Source organism: Rutidosis leptorrhynchoides, chromosome 6 (assembly GCF_046630445.1).
Source record: "Rutidosis leptorrhynchoides isolate AG116_Rl617_1_P2 chromosome 6, CSIRO_AGI_Rlap_v1, whole genome shotgun sequence".
In the NCBI taxonomy this organism is placed as follows: Eukaryota; Viridiplantae; Streptophyta; class Magnoliopsida; order Asterales; family Asteraceae; genus Rutidosis; species Rutidosis leptorrhynchoides.
Window position 1 is genome coordinate 173,492,858 of NC_092338.1, and position 12,607 is coordinate 173,505,464.

Here is a 12,607-nt window from a genome sequence, read left to right on the forward strand (position 1 = left end):
AACTTTATCACATCATAAAGGAAACTGTTTTAGTTTCTATATTCAAGTTTAAATTATAAATGTTTTGAAGAAGTGTTGGGAATTGAAGCATGAGTTAGTATAATATAATGACGTCAGGCCAACGTGATTATATTACAGTAAGCCATGCTAAATTTTTAATGAAAGATGATGATTCATAGACTTTATAATCATCATTTTCCATGTAACACGACTCTTACATTCTACTTCATCTCTGAAAATATCAAGAACATATATTCTTGATAGTTCTATCCTCAGTAATTCTTGTAATATAACAAAACAAATCATGATATTACGTTCCTTCCTGCTTAGAACATTATGTTCATTCGAAACTTCATACCAACAAATTCTGGACCATTACTCGCTTTACTTAGAGTCGAGAGGAGAATAAAAAGGCAAAGAGCTTCGACATATAAGGGAAAATATAAAGCTCGATAACGATACCGAAATTACAAACCATGTATATCAATACGTATAGCGACATAAAGACACGGAAGAATTAAAAACACTATAATCCCAAGATAAAAGTAGAAGAAAACAAATTCCTCTGGTGGTAAATGAAAAAGAAGAATGACTGAGATAATAGTCAGAAAAATATCCAGGATAAGAACTGGATGGAGCATTTTCACAATCTTTGGAAGTATGAATTGAGGAAGAAAGTATGAATTGAGAAGTGGTGAAGATAATGAAACGGAAGAAGCTAATTTATAGCAAAATTTCAGACACGTCAATCTAGACAATTTCACCGTATTTAATCAAAGAAAATCTCAATTTCCGTAATTACCGGAGAATCAAATCTTATACAGATTATGAAGATTTTCTTTAAATCCATTGAATTTCGAAAATCAACTTTAACTATATCAAAAGTTAAGGCAAAAATTTAATTTCCTCTTTTGTGATAGCTTCGTTTATACTCTTTCTATAATCGAATCGTTTTATCCGAATTATTCAAAAGGTGATAAAACTCTATTTTTCAACTCATATTCATCATTCTTGTTGTAAACAATGACGATCTCTATCAAATTTCATGACTATGATTTTCATAAACTCCTCTCTGTTTTGTCTGCCCTAATATTGTGGCATAAACACTCAAGGTTTAAATAAGCTCACTATTATTCATAACACATTTCATGTGTATTGAAATGCTTGTATAGCGTCATCATCTCTTTATGAGAAAACCTAATCAATGACACTCTTGTTAAATCCTTTAGATAACCCCAGCATTAATAATAAAATGCACTTCGTAAAATTTATGGATTCATATGATTTAAACTCTTGAAACAAAACAATATTCTATCCGTTGGAATTCACGCAAGGCCCCGAGCATACCTGGGAACGTGAAGACCAAATAAAATAAAAATATCCTCACCTGTTTACAAACAACACCGATGGATGGCAACAACTAAAATTTCGGGACGAAATTTCTATTAACAGGGGGATACTATAACAACCCGGAAATTTCCAACAAAATTTAAACCTAAACTTTTATGTAATTCCAACGATTCGCGAACAAACTATTTTAAATACTTAAATATATATATATATATATATATATATATATATATATATATATATATATATATATATATATATAATAACTTGAAATATAATTTAGAATACGATTTAATTATAATCAAATATGCAAAATCATATACAAGATAATATAGTTGTTATATTATTACTATTATTATAATTATCATTATTAATAATTATCATTATCATTAATATAATTACTAATATATTATAAATATTATTAGTATTATCACTTTTACTAAAATTATTAATGATTATTATAAATATCATTATTATTGATAATTAGCATTATTTTTGTTATTATTACTATTGATTAATAGTTATTATTAATACAATTATTACTATTATTATTAATATAATAATAATTATTATTATTAAAAAAAAAGGATGCAGACATATACTAAATTAGGTATTACCATTAACAGCACAACATATTTTTTTTCCTACTTTTTATTTAATAACTAAAAGTAATATGCTTTTAATCTCTACAACAGATCATGATCGATCTTTAAATCTGCTTTTAATTTATTAATCCAACGTGATATATTTTTATTTAGTTTATCGAGCTGTATGCATTTTTTATCCAACCTGATTGATCATAGTCGACCATTATCATTAAACAAACAATGAAATCTAACTTTACACGTTCGATTATCAATAATACATTGCTATTTAAACTGCCAATGTCCATCAAGAATTGAAACAGGAAAAGAAACGAATTTTTTATAAAAAAGGGGTCTGCTCTGTTTATATACGTTTTTTTATTTATCGAATTCTTAAAAAATTTAAAAATCTATAAATGTAGTTCTGTCAGAAATCCCTCACTCAAACTATCTGAAAAGTATCAAACACCAATTTTTCCTATCGAATTCTAATTATGAAGTCAAAGTTTTGTTTTTAAAAAGTCAAACGAGTTTCTAAGATCAAATTGAAGGATTAGAGGTTGTTTATGTTGAAATTAAGGATTAACAAAGTTTCTACGAGTGATTTCAAACATATTTCATTTTATAAGCTTCATCTAAAATGTTCTCTAAATCAAAAATCAATAAATTTTTTTAAGAAAACCATCGACAACAGCAACTGGGCTGTTCCTTTTATTTTTCCTTCGATTTCAATTTAATCAAGGGCTGATATAAAACAATTATACTTTGTTTTAAAATCCTAAAAACGTTTAGATGAATGATTATCATGTTGGTGTGATCCTGAGTCGATTGGTTAAATGAAGAAGATGAAGGAAATAGAAACAGAAAAGATTCTGGTAATATATATATATATATATATATATATATATATATATATATATATATATATATATATATATATATATATAAGTCTGTTATAAAAACAGAAAATCAAGAATAGAGGGACGGTTAGAGTGGGTGTCGGGTGAGCGAGAGGTCGCGGGTGCGAGTCCTGTCTTGGGCATATTCTTTTTAGAAAAACTTCAAAGGTAGTTTTCAACTCTATTTTCATTATTATAATTACTAATTATTATTATTATTATTATTATTATTATTATTATTATTATTATTATTATTATTATTATTATTATTATTATTATTATATTATTATTATTATTAAAGGAATCACTATTTTTTTTAAACTCATCATTTTTATTATAATTATTATCATTAACATGATTACACTACAATTGTTATTAAAGTTATTAATATGAATACTAATATTATTATCTTCAAGATTATTATTAGTAATACTAAGATATTTTAATTTAAACACATTAACATTGATAATTTACCTTTTTAAATTACTATTGAGTAATTATTTCAAATATTGAAAATAAATATATTTAAATTATGATGAGTTATTAATCATTATTATTATCACTGTTATTAGTATTAGTACAAATAAATATTTCAATTATATATATATATATACACACACACACACACACACACACACACATATATATATATATTAAGTTTTAATACATGATATAAAATTCCTAAACATCAATATATGATATTGACATATCATATACTTTAAATCTGATAGATATATAAACATTAAATATTTATATATAAAATGAATATAGCTAAATAATTAATTATTTATTCAAGAAGTATATTAATAATATTAAAATATATAAACGGATTAATTGTTATTATATGTTTTAATATATACATAACTGATATAGGTTCGTGAATCCGAGGACAACTCTGCACTTGTTCAGTACCGCTTATAAGCTTAATTATTACGAAATACGAAATACAATATCGTGAGTTTTCATAGCTCCCTTTTTATCTATATTTTTGGGCTGAGAATACATGCGCTACTTTTATAACTGTTTTTATGAAATTAATACAAATACTAAAACTAATTTTTCGTGAGTTTTCATAGCTCCCTTTTTATCTATATTTTTGGGCTGAGAATACATGCACTACTTTTATAACTGTTTTTATGAAATTAATACAAATACTAAAACTGATTTTTCGTGAGTTTTCATAGCTCCCTTTTTATCTATATTTTTGGGCTGAGAATACATGCGCTACTTTTATAACTGTTTTTATGAAATTAATACAAATACTAAAACTGATTTTTCTTGAGTTTTCATAGCTCCCTTTTTATCTATATTTTTGGGCTGAGAATACATGCGCAACTTTTATAACTGTTTTATACGTTAGACACAAGTACCAACTATTAAACTGTAATATGTTGGGCTATGACCAGCAAGTCCCCAACTGACAAGTATAAACGATAACTTACCACGGGGCAAAGTTGAAAGTCTAGTCTAAATATCAGTACCAACTATTAAACTATGCTATACCCGGCTATGTCCGACTAAGTCCCTACAGTGATATTTTTAATTGCTGCGGCATTCTTAATTATTGGGGATAGGCCTATCGGGAGTAACGTCCCCGATACATTTGACTAAGTCTTTGTATTACTTGATAATGAAATTAAACGACAAGGACAGAACAACTTGTCACGGGGCAAACAACGTTTAGTCTAAATATCACGCACTGGCATAACTTTTGATCCTGCGGGAGATCAACTTTATAAACAAATCTTGTGGTCTAACACTATTACTGAAATCATTATTTATGACAAACCTATGAACTCACTCAACCTCGTGTTGACCTTTTTAAGCATGTTTATTCTCAGGTACTTAAATATTGCTTCCGCTGTATATCTACTGTTTTGATGATGATTGCATGCCATGCTTGGAGTCTTCATGCATTACTTACCAATTCATTTAAAAACATTTAATGTAATCTATTTAACTTCCGCTGCAATACTCAATAAAACGTCTCATATAGAGTCGTTCTCGTTTATACAACTGTGATTTGATATATTAAGTCACGTTATTTTTCCAGGCCCTATCTGGAGGACTTGACACATACCTTCTTAAAAAGGAACGTAATTTGTTTTTACCCCAATGGTCAAGGAAACCGTAAAACATCACAGATGTGATGTCGACCTGCTTTGCTTCACTAGGGTTCCTCGAATTTCCAGAAAAAAGGGATGGTGGGTTGATTTTTAAGGGGATGTTGTTAGGGTAAGTAGCACAATTTTTAGGGTTAGAAGACAGGTTATTGTTTTTATGAGGGTTACCTGATTTAGGAATCCAGCGGTGATGTTGGCCAGACCTGGGGAGATCCGAACCACCATACATATGAATGAGATTTCTGGAGTGACGATTTGGGGAGATAATCTGATGCAGTTTCTTTTTCCTTCGTTCAACCGTCGTCCAACCACCACCATCAACGGCCACAGGGATAGAAGGTCGATTGCCAGAAATCGATGTTGGGTGGTGGTTTGGTTGCCTGAAACGGCTAGTTGCTGGTGAGAAAGGAGAAGTCGGGAAGGGGAAGGGGCGGTTTGGGTGGGAGATGGGAGACATCAGAGAGTTACAGTTAAAAAATTGCCATGTCACTATAACAACTAGCTTATTTGCTGTAAATGAAAGAATAAGAAACAATATGAACAGAAGATAGAAAACTTGAAGTGTTGGATTGATTTCCAAATAAATTACAAGCTTGCTTAAATACAAGATTAAAGGAAAACAAAATGATTAAGCACACACCAAACATACTTATTAAAGCCATAAAACATGATGACAAGATGCCCATCAAACAAGAAAAGCAAAAGAAAAGCAAAAGAAAAGCAAGAAAATTCGAAGTGGGAAAGTTGGTGAGTGACCAACTTCCTGCAGACATGGATGCACCGCATCCTAGTGTGATGCGCCGCATTGGCTTCTTTTGACACGCAACATTTAAGTGAAGCTCAGCATCTAAAACTGTCGGGACATTTTGGTGTATAGATGCGCCGCATCAGTGAAGTGATGCGCCGCATTCAGGTGAATCACGCATACCGAAATCTTCAAAATTCGTACAAGACATAGGTTCACTTTTAGTGGCACTTAAATATTGCATTTCACTTTTAGTGACACTTTGCACTAACATTTTAATACTCCCCCTTAGTGCAAAATCCCGATCAACAATTCCCAACACCATCCGAAATTCCATGAACTTGGCCTTCATTAGAGCTTTAGTAAAGATGTCGGCTACTTGAGCATTAGTCCTTACATTTGCTAGCTCGATCTCCCCGCTAAGAACCTTTTCACGAATAAAATGATATCTCATTTCAATATGCTTAGTACGTGCATGAAAAACTGGATTCGAAGCAAGCTTGATTGCACTTTCGTTGTCACATCTCAGTTTGACAACATAATCTACTTTTTCAAGTATGTCACCAATCAATCTTCTTAACCAAATACATTCTTGAGCCGCCATTGTTGCAGCTATGTATTCCGCTTCCGTGCTAGACAAAGCAACAACATCCTGCTTCTTGCTACACCATGAAATAACCGCAGAACCCATGTTAAAACAGTTACCCGAAGTTGAATGGCGATCATTTGCGTCTCCCATCCAATCTGCATCCACGAAACCATTTAACAAAACATTATCGTACTTCTTATACCACAAGCCGTGGCCTATTGATCCTTTCACATAACGAAGGATCCTTTTTGCTGCATCAAGATGAACATTAGTTGGACATTGCATAAATTGTGAAACAATGCCAACCGAGTAAGCAATTTCCGGCCTTGTGATGGTTAGATAGATCAAACTTCCAACCATTTGTCGGAACAACTTCACATCCTTGAGCTCTTTTCCTTGATCTTTCTTCATTTTGAGGTTTGGTTCCATTGGAGTAGTCATAGGCTTTGACTTCCCCATATTGAAACGTTCCAAGAGACTTCTTGCATAACCCCTTTGAGAGATAAAGTACCCATTTTCTAATTTATCAACTTTCAAGCCAAGAAAACATCCAATCTCCCCCAGATTCTTCGTTTCAAAACGAACCGAAAGATCATCACTTAAACGAGAGATTTCTGACTCGTTTCCTCCAGTGATAATCATGTCATCAACATATAATAACACCAAAACATGGAAACCTGATTCTTTCTTTACAAACAAACTAGAATTCGCATCAAAAATCTTAAAACCACAAAAGACAAGGTATTGTGCAACCTTACTATACCAAGCTCTCGGAGCTTGTTTCAAGCCATAAAGAGCTTTCTTCAACCGGCATACATATTCTGGAAATTGATTTGAAATGAACCCAATAGGTTGTTCCATGAACATCTCACGATCAAGCTCTCCATAGAGAAAAGCATTCTTCACATCAAGTTGCCACAGTTTCCACCCTTTGTAATCCGCTAGTGAGATTATTGTTTTCACCGTTACCATTTTAGCCACGGGGCTAAAAGTTTCCTTATAATCAAGCCCATAACTTTGACAAAAGCCACGAGCCACCAATCGAGCCTTGAACCTATTAATGGTTCCATCCGATTTCTTCTTCAAACGGTAGACCCATTTGCAAGTAACCGGTTTACATGCTTCCGGTTTCTTGACAAGCTCCCAAGTTTCATTCTTTTCCAATGCATCAATCTCCTCTTGCATTGCTTTTCTCCAATCCGGAGAATCTTTAGCTTCTTCATAACCTGTTGGTTCTTCGGTTAAGCCACCTGAAAAGAAACAAGTTGTGACTATGTTCACCTCATAGTCACTTAGATGTTTTGGTTGTCTCTTTTCTCTTGTTGACCTTCTAACTTGAGTTGGTACTTCTTCACTAGGTGCCTCCTCTTGAGTTTGAGAACCACCATCATTCTCACTTTCTTCTTGAGTATCAATACTAGGAAACATAAATTTGTAATCTCTATTTTCTTCACCATTTTTGCTTGATTCAAAAAATTGAGAAGACACTTCATCAAATACCACATCTCTTGAAGTGGTAAACTTCTTTGTTTCTTGATCCATACACCTCCAACCTTTCCTGTGAGAATCATAACCAACAAAAATACACTTTCGAGCTTTTGGGTCAAGTTTGGTTCGCTTAGCTTTAGGAACATGAACATAACAAATAGAACCAAACACCCTAAAATAGCTTACATTTGGCTTTTGACCATAAGCTAGCTCAAAAGATGATTTTTGTGTACCTGGCCAAGATGGTAACTGATTAGACACATGACAAGCACATTGAAGTGCTTCCGCCCATAGCTCCCTAGGCAACCTTTTGTCATGTAACCAAGATAAGCATATTGAAACAAGGTAAGCAATCTTTCTTTCCGCAACACCATTTTGTTGAGGGGTGTCCGGACAAGTCATTTGGCGAGAAATACGATCAGCTTTGCAATAAGTAAAGAAATCATTTGACATGAATTCTCCAACGTTATCACTCCTTAGAGCTTTTACCTTTCTTCAAAATTCGGATTCGACCGCTTCTTTGAACTCTATGAACTTTGATAAGGCTTCACTTTTCCCTTTTAAAAACTTCACCCAAGTTAACCGAGAATAGTCATCGATTAACACCATGACATAACAATGACCGCTATAACTTGGTGTTCTTGCTGGCCCCATCAAATCCGTATGAATCAAGTCAAGTAAACCTTGTTTTCGATTTGTTGACTTCTTATATGGAAGCCGGTGCGACTTTTCATATTGACATCCTTGGCCTATCACCTCTTCACGAACATTCTTGAGTTTAGGAATTCCATCAACTAGCTTATGTGAGAATATCTTTTGCAACATTTGATATCCCACATGGCCTAGTCTTGCATGCCAAATAGCTCCGTTGTCGGTTTGGCTTGTTTTCTTCACATAAGCTTCACCTGCGGACAACACAAACAAAGAACCTTTCTTTTCTCCCGTGAAAAGAACATTACCCACAATCTCCTTGACATTCTCAAGGACTTTCACATCCGTTGGACTAAAAAGAACATACTTTCCGGATTCGGTAATTTGAGATACCGAAACTAAGTTCTTGGTCAATTTAGGAACAAGATAAACATCTTCCAAAGTAAATGTATCATTATTAACATCAATAATAGCATTACCTTCCTTTTTCACCGGATGAGTTGAGTTGTCGGCCGTGATTACAACTCGATTTTGATTGTGATCTCTAACGTCATGAAGAAGAGTTCCATCACCGGTTACATGATGAGAGCAACCCGAATCAACAATCCATTGATTCTTCTTGACAACCGTATCAACGGTAAAACATTGCTCCCATTTGACATCATCATCATCATCGTTACTTGAACAAGCCACGTTTACTTTTGTGACTTTGGAACGACAATATCTCTTGATGTGACCAACCTTCCCACACTTGTAACATGTAGGAGGTTTCTTCTCATAGTTACCTTTGTAACTAGTTTACTCTTCTTCCTTTTCTTTGCTTGAAGAACCTTTCTTGTGATTCTTTTCCTTTGAAAACAAAACTGCGTCATTTTCAAATCCTTTAGCCATTTGCTTGGCCAAAGCTTCTTGATTAGAGAGTAAATTCTCCAATTCTTCAATCGAAGGTTGAGTAGCCCACCCCTGAATAGAGGTTATGAACGGGACATACTCTTTCTTCAAACCACGAATTAGATATCTTCGCAAACGAGCTTCACTAATTTTCTCTTTGTCATCAATCTCTGAAATTTCAGAACATAGATTTTTGACCCGTAAGAAATATTCGGAAACACTCATACCTTCTTGTCTTGAGATTGCTAACTCGTTTTCCAAGAATTGCAACCTTGCGGTGTTTTTCTTAGAAAATAGTTTCTCAAGAGTATCACATACTTCTTTTGGAGAAGTAATATCACGAACGTGTTCAATGAACTCTTTGCTAATTGAAGTTCTCAATGCAAAGAGAGCCTTTCCACATCGTACCTTCCATTTTCTTCTTGACTCTACATTCTCTAGAGTTTCTATGGGAATTATGGCTTCACCTCCGGACACAAGTTCCCATAGATCATGACCTTGAAGAAACGCCTCCATACACATCTTCCAATACTTGTAGTTGTTGCCTACAAGTTTCTCCATTCCATTGACCATACCACTATTGTTTACATTTGAGACTTCCATTTTTGATAGCAAGATAACTAGTTAGGAACTTTGAGTAAACTTTGAGTATTTGCACACAATAGTTTATCTTAGAACCAAGCTCTGATACCATATAACAACTAGCTTATTTGCTGTAAATAAAAGAATAAGAAACAATATGAACAAAAGATTGAAAACTTGAAGTGTTGGATTGATTTCCAAATGAATTACAAGTTTGCTTAAATACAAGATTAAAGGAAAACAAAATGATTAAGCACACGCCAAACATACTTATTAAAGCCATAAAACATGATGACAAGATGCCCATCAAACAAGAAAAGCAAAAGAAAAGCAAGAAAATTCGGAGTGGGAGAGTTGGTGAGTGACCAACTTCCTGCAGACATGGATGCGCCGCATCCTAGTGTGATGCGCCGCATTGGCTTCTTTTGACACGCAACATTTAAGTGAAGCTCCGCATCTAAAACTGTCGGGACATTTTGGTGTATAGAGGCGCCGCATCAGTGAAGTGATGCGCCGCATTCAGGTGAATCACGCATACCGAAATCTTCAAAATTCGTACAAGACATAGGTTCACTTTTAGTGGCACTTAAATATTGCATTTCACTTTTAGTGACACTTTGCACTAACATTTTAATAGTCACAAACCGGAGTTTCAAACTCCGGTTTGCCTTGTCACTCTGCCATGTGTACAAAAAGGACGCAAACTGAAATTTCAAACTCCGGTTTCACCAAAACCGGAGTTTCAAACTTCGGTTATACTATTTTTATAAAAAAAAAAATTTCAGATTTCTATTTTTGCAAAATCTCAACTAAAAAACACTACTTTAAAAAAAAATTCGACGTTTGTGAGAGGGTAAACAAAATTTAAAGAAAGAAGAAGCATAAGTAATAAGTAAAGAAATAATAATAAAGAAAAGGAAACTCACAAAATAATCGGAATAAAGAACGGGAGGGATACGTATTAGGCGAAAGGAAAGGGATTTTTTTTTTTTTTTAGAAATAATAAAAAATGAGATTTTTAAGAGTAAAACGAAAATATGAACTGAAGAATTAGTTCGACGAGGCACAGAAGAAAAAAGAAGCAAAGATTAAGAATTCTTCTTTTTTAGACGAAAGTTTAGAAGATAGATAATTCGCGGACGGGGTGCGCGAAAAGAAAGAAGTTAAGAAAAGCGGTGGCAGACCGGTACTCGGTGGTGGCGGCAAAGAAATAAAAGAAGAGATAGGACCATAAAGCCTGATACCATTGTAGGATCGCTTTAGAAAATAGATAATTCGCGGACGGGGAGCGCGAAAAGACAGAAGTTAAGAAAAGCGGCGGCAAACCGGTACTCGGTGGCGGCGTCAAAGAAATAAAAGAAGAGATAGGACCGTAAGGCCTGATACCATTTGTAGGATCGATTTAGGTCCACCAACATGCCATACATATAAGCTTATGAGTCTCTCTTTTCTCTAAAATCAATTGGTGATAGAGAGATTCTCAAGTGCCTTATATACATACATATTTTTCTTTCTACTTCCTATGTGGAAGACCTTAAGCGATTAGCGAAAAACAACAAATATAGCACATCAATAACTCGACAAGACAAAAACACATGAAAAGATTAATTACCTAACAAAACTAATTATGAAGGAGCCAAGGAGGAAAGTAGGAGTAGAAATTCTGAAACCCAGAAAACATTAATATTTAATTAAAAAAAGGCCACGCCGAAAAAGAGAGGAAAGGTGTGTCAACATCCGTAATAGCCCAATAAACAGATACAGAGAGATTCAATTGTAACTGCCCGGACTAATAAAACCATGGTACCATGATAAATATGCTCAAGATTTTAATAAGAAAAAATTACGTCATTAGTACCTGTAATTTGTACTAACTTGCATCACAACATCTAAACAATTTTTTTTGCGTTGTTGGTATCCAAGGTTTCATCTTATAACGTTCTTGGTACCCATACAAAATGGAAGTTAGTATATGGGGGTTAACTCTTCACATGTGCCACACATGTGAGGGTATTTTCGTCCAAACATAAATTGTCTTGCATTTAGATCATACATAAATTTATATTCATCATTTAAAAATTTATATACAACATGTACATGGATGGATGTCTACATAGATACTTTGAATATACACAACAAATATTACAATTATAATTATACAATGAATGATGAAACAATTATACAGCATAAAGTATAAAAGCAGAATGTAGTAGGTGCGTACTAATTACACACATTGAACATCTCTAGCATAATTATCTTGAATGGATACTTTAATTGAAAGCAAACATACAATGTGATACGGTCTAACTTTACTAACTGGAGACTGCTACATGAATAATAACTACTGTAACAAATAAGATGATGGCTACAAAATAAGGACAAGGTAAATTGAATTAACATGCAAACGTGGGGATGTTTAACCTCATGTACAAATTAACCATATCATTTATCTCTTCAACTGTTAGTGGACTAACTCCTTTGTGAGTCTTGTATCAATACTCACGTACAACTGACCCACGTTCTTATCACAACACGCTAGGTGTGTACTAATTACATAAATTGAAGGGTTAAAGCCAAAAATAGGCTACAAACTTACACAAATGTACCGATGTCGCCCACAAACTCATTTCCGTCCTACTGTCGCCTACAAACTTATAAAAAATGTGCTGATGTTAACATTTTGTTACCGGTTACCTGCTGAACCG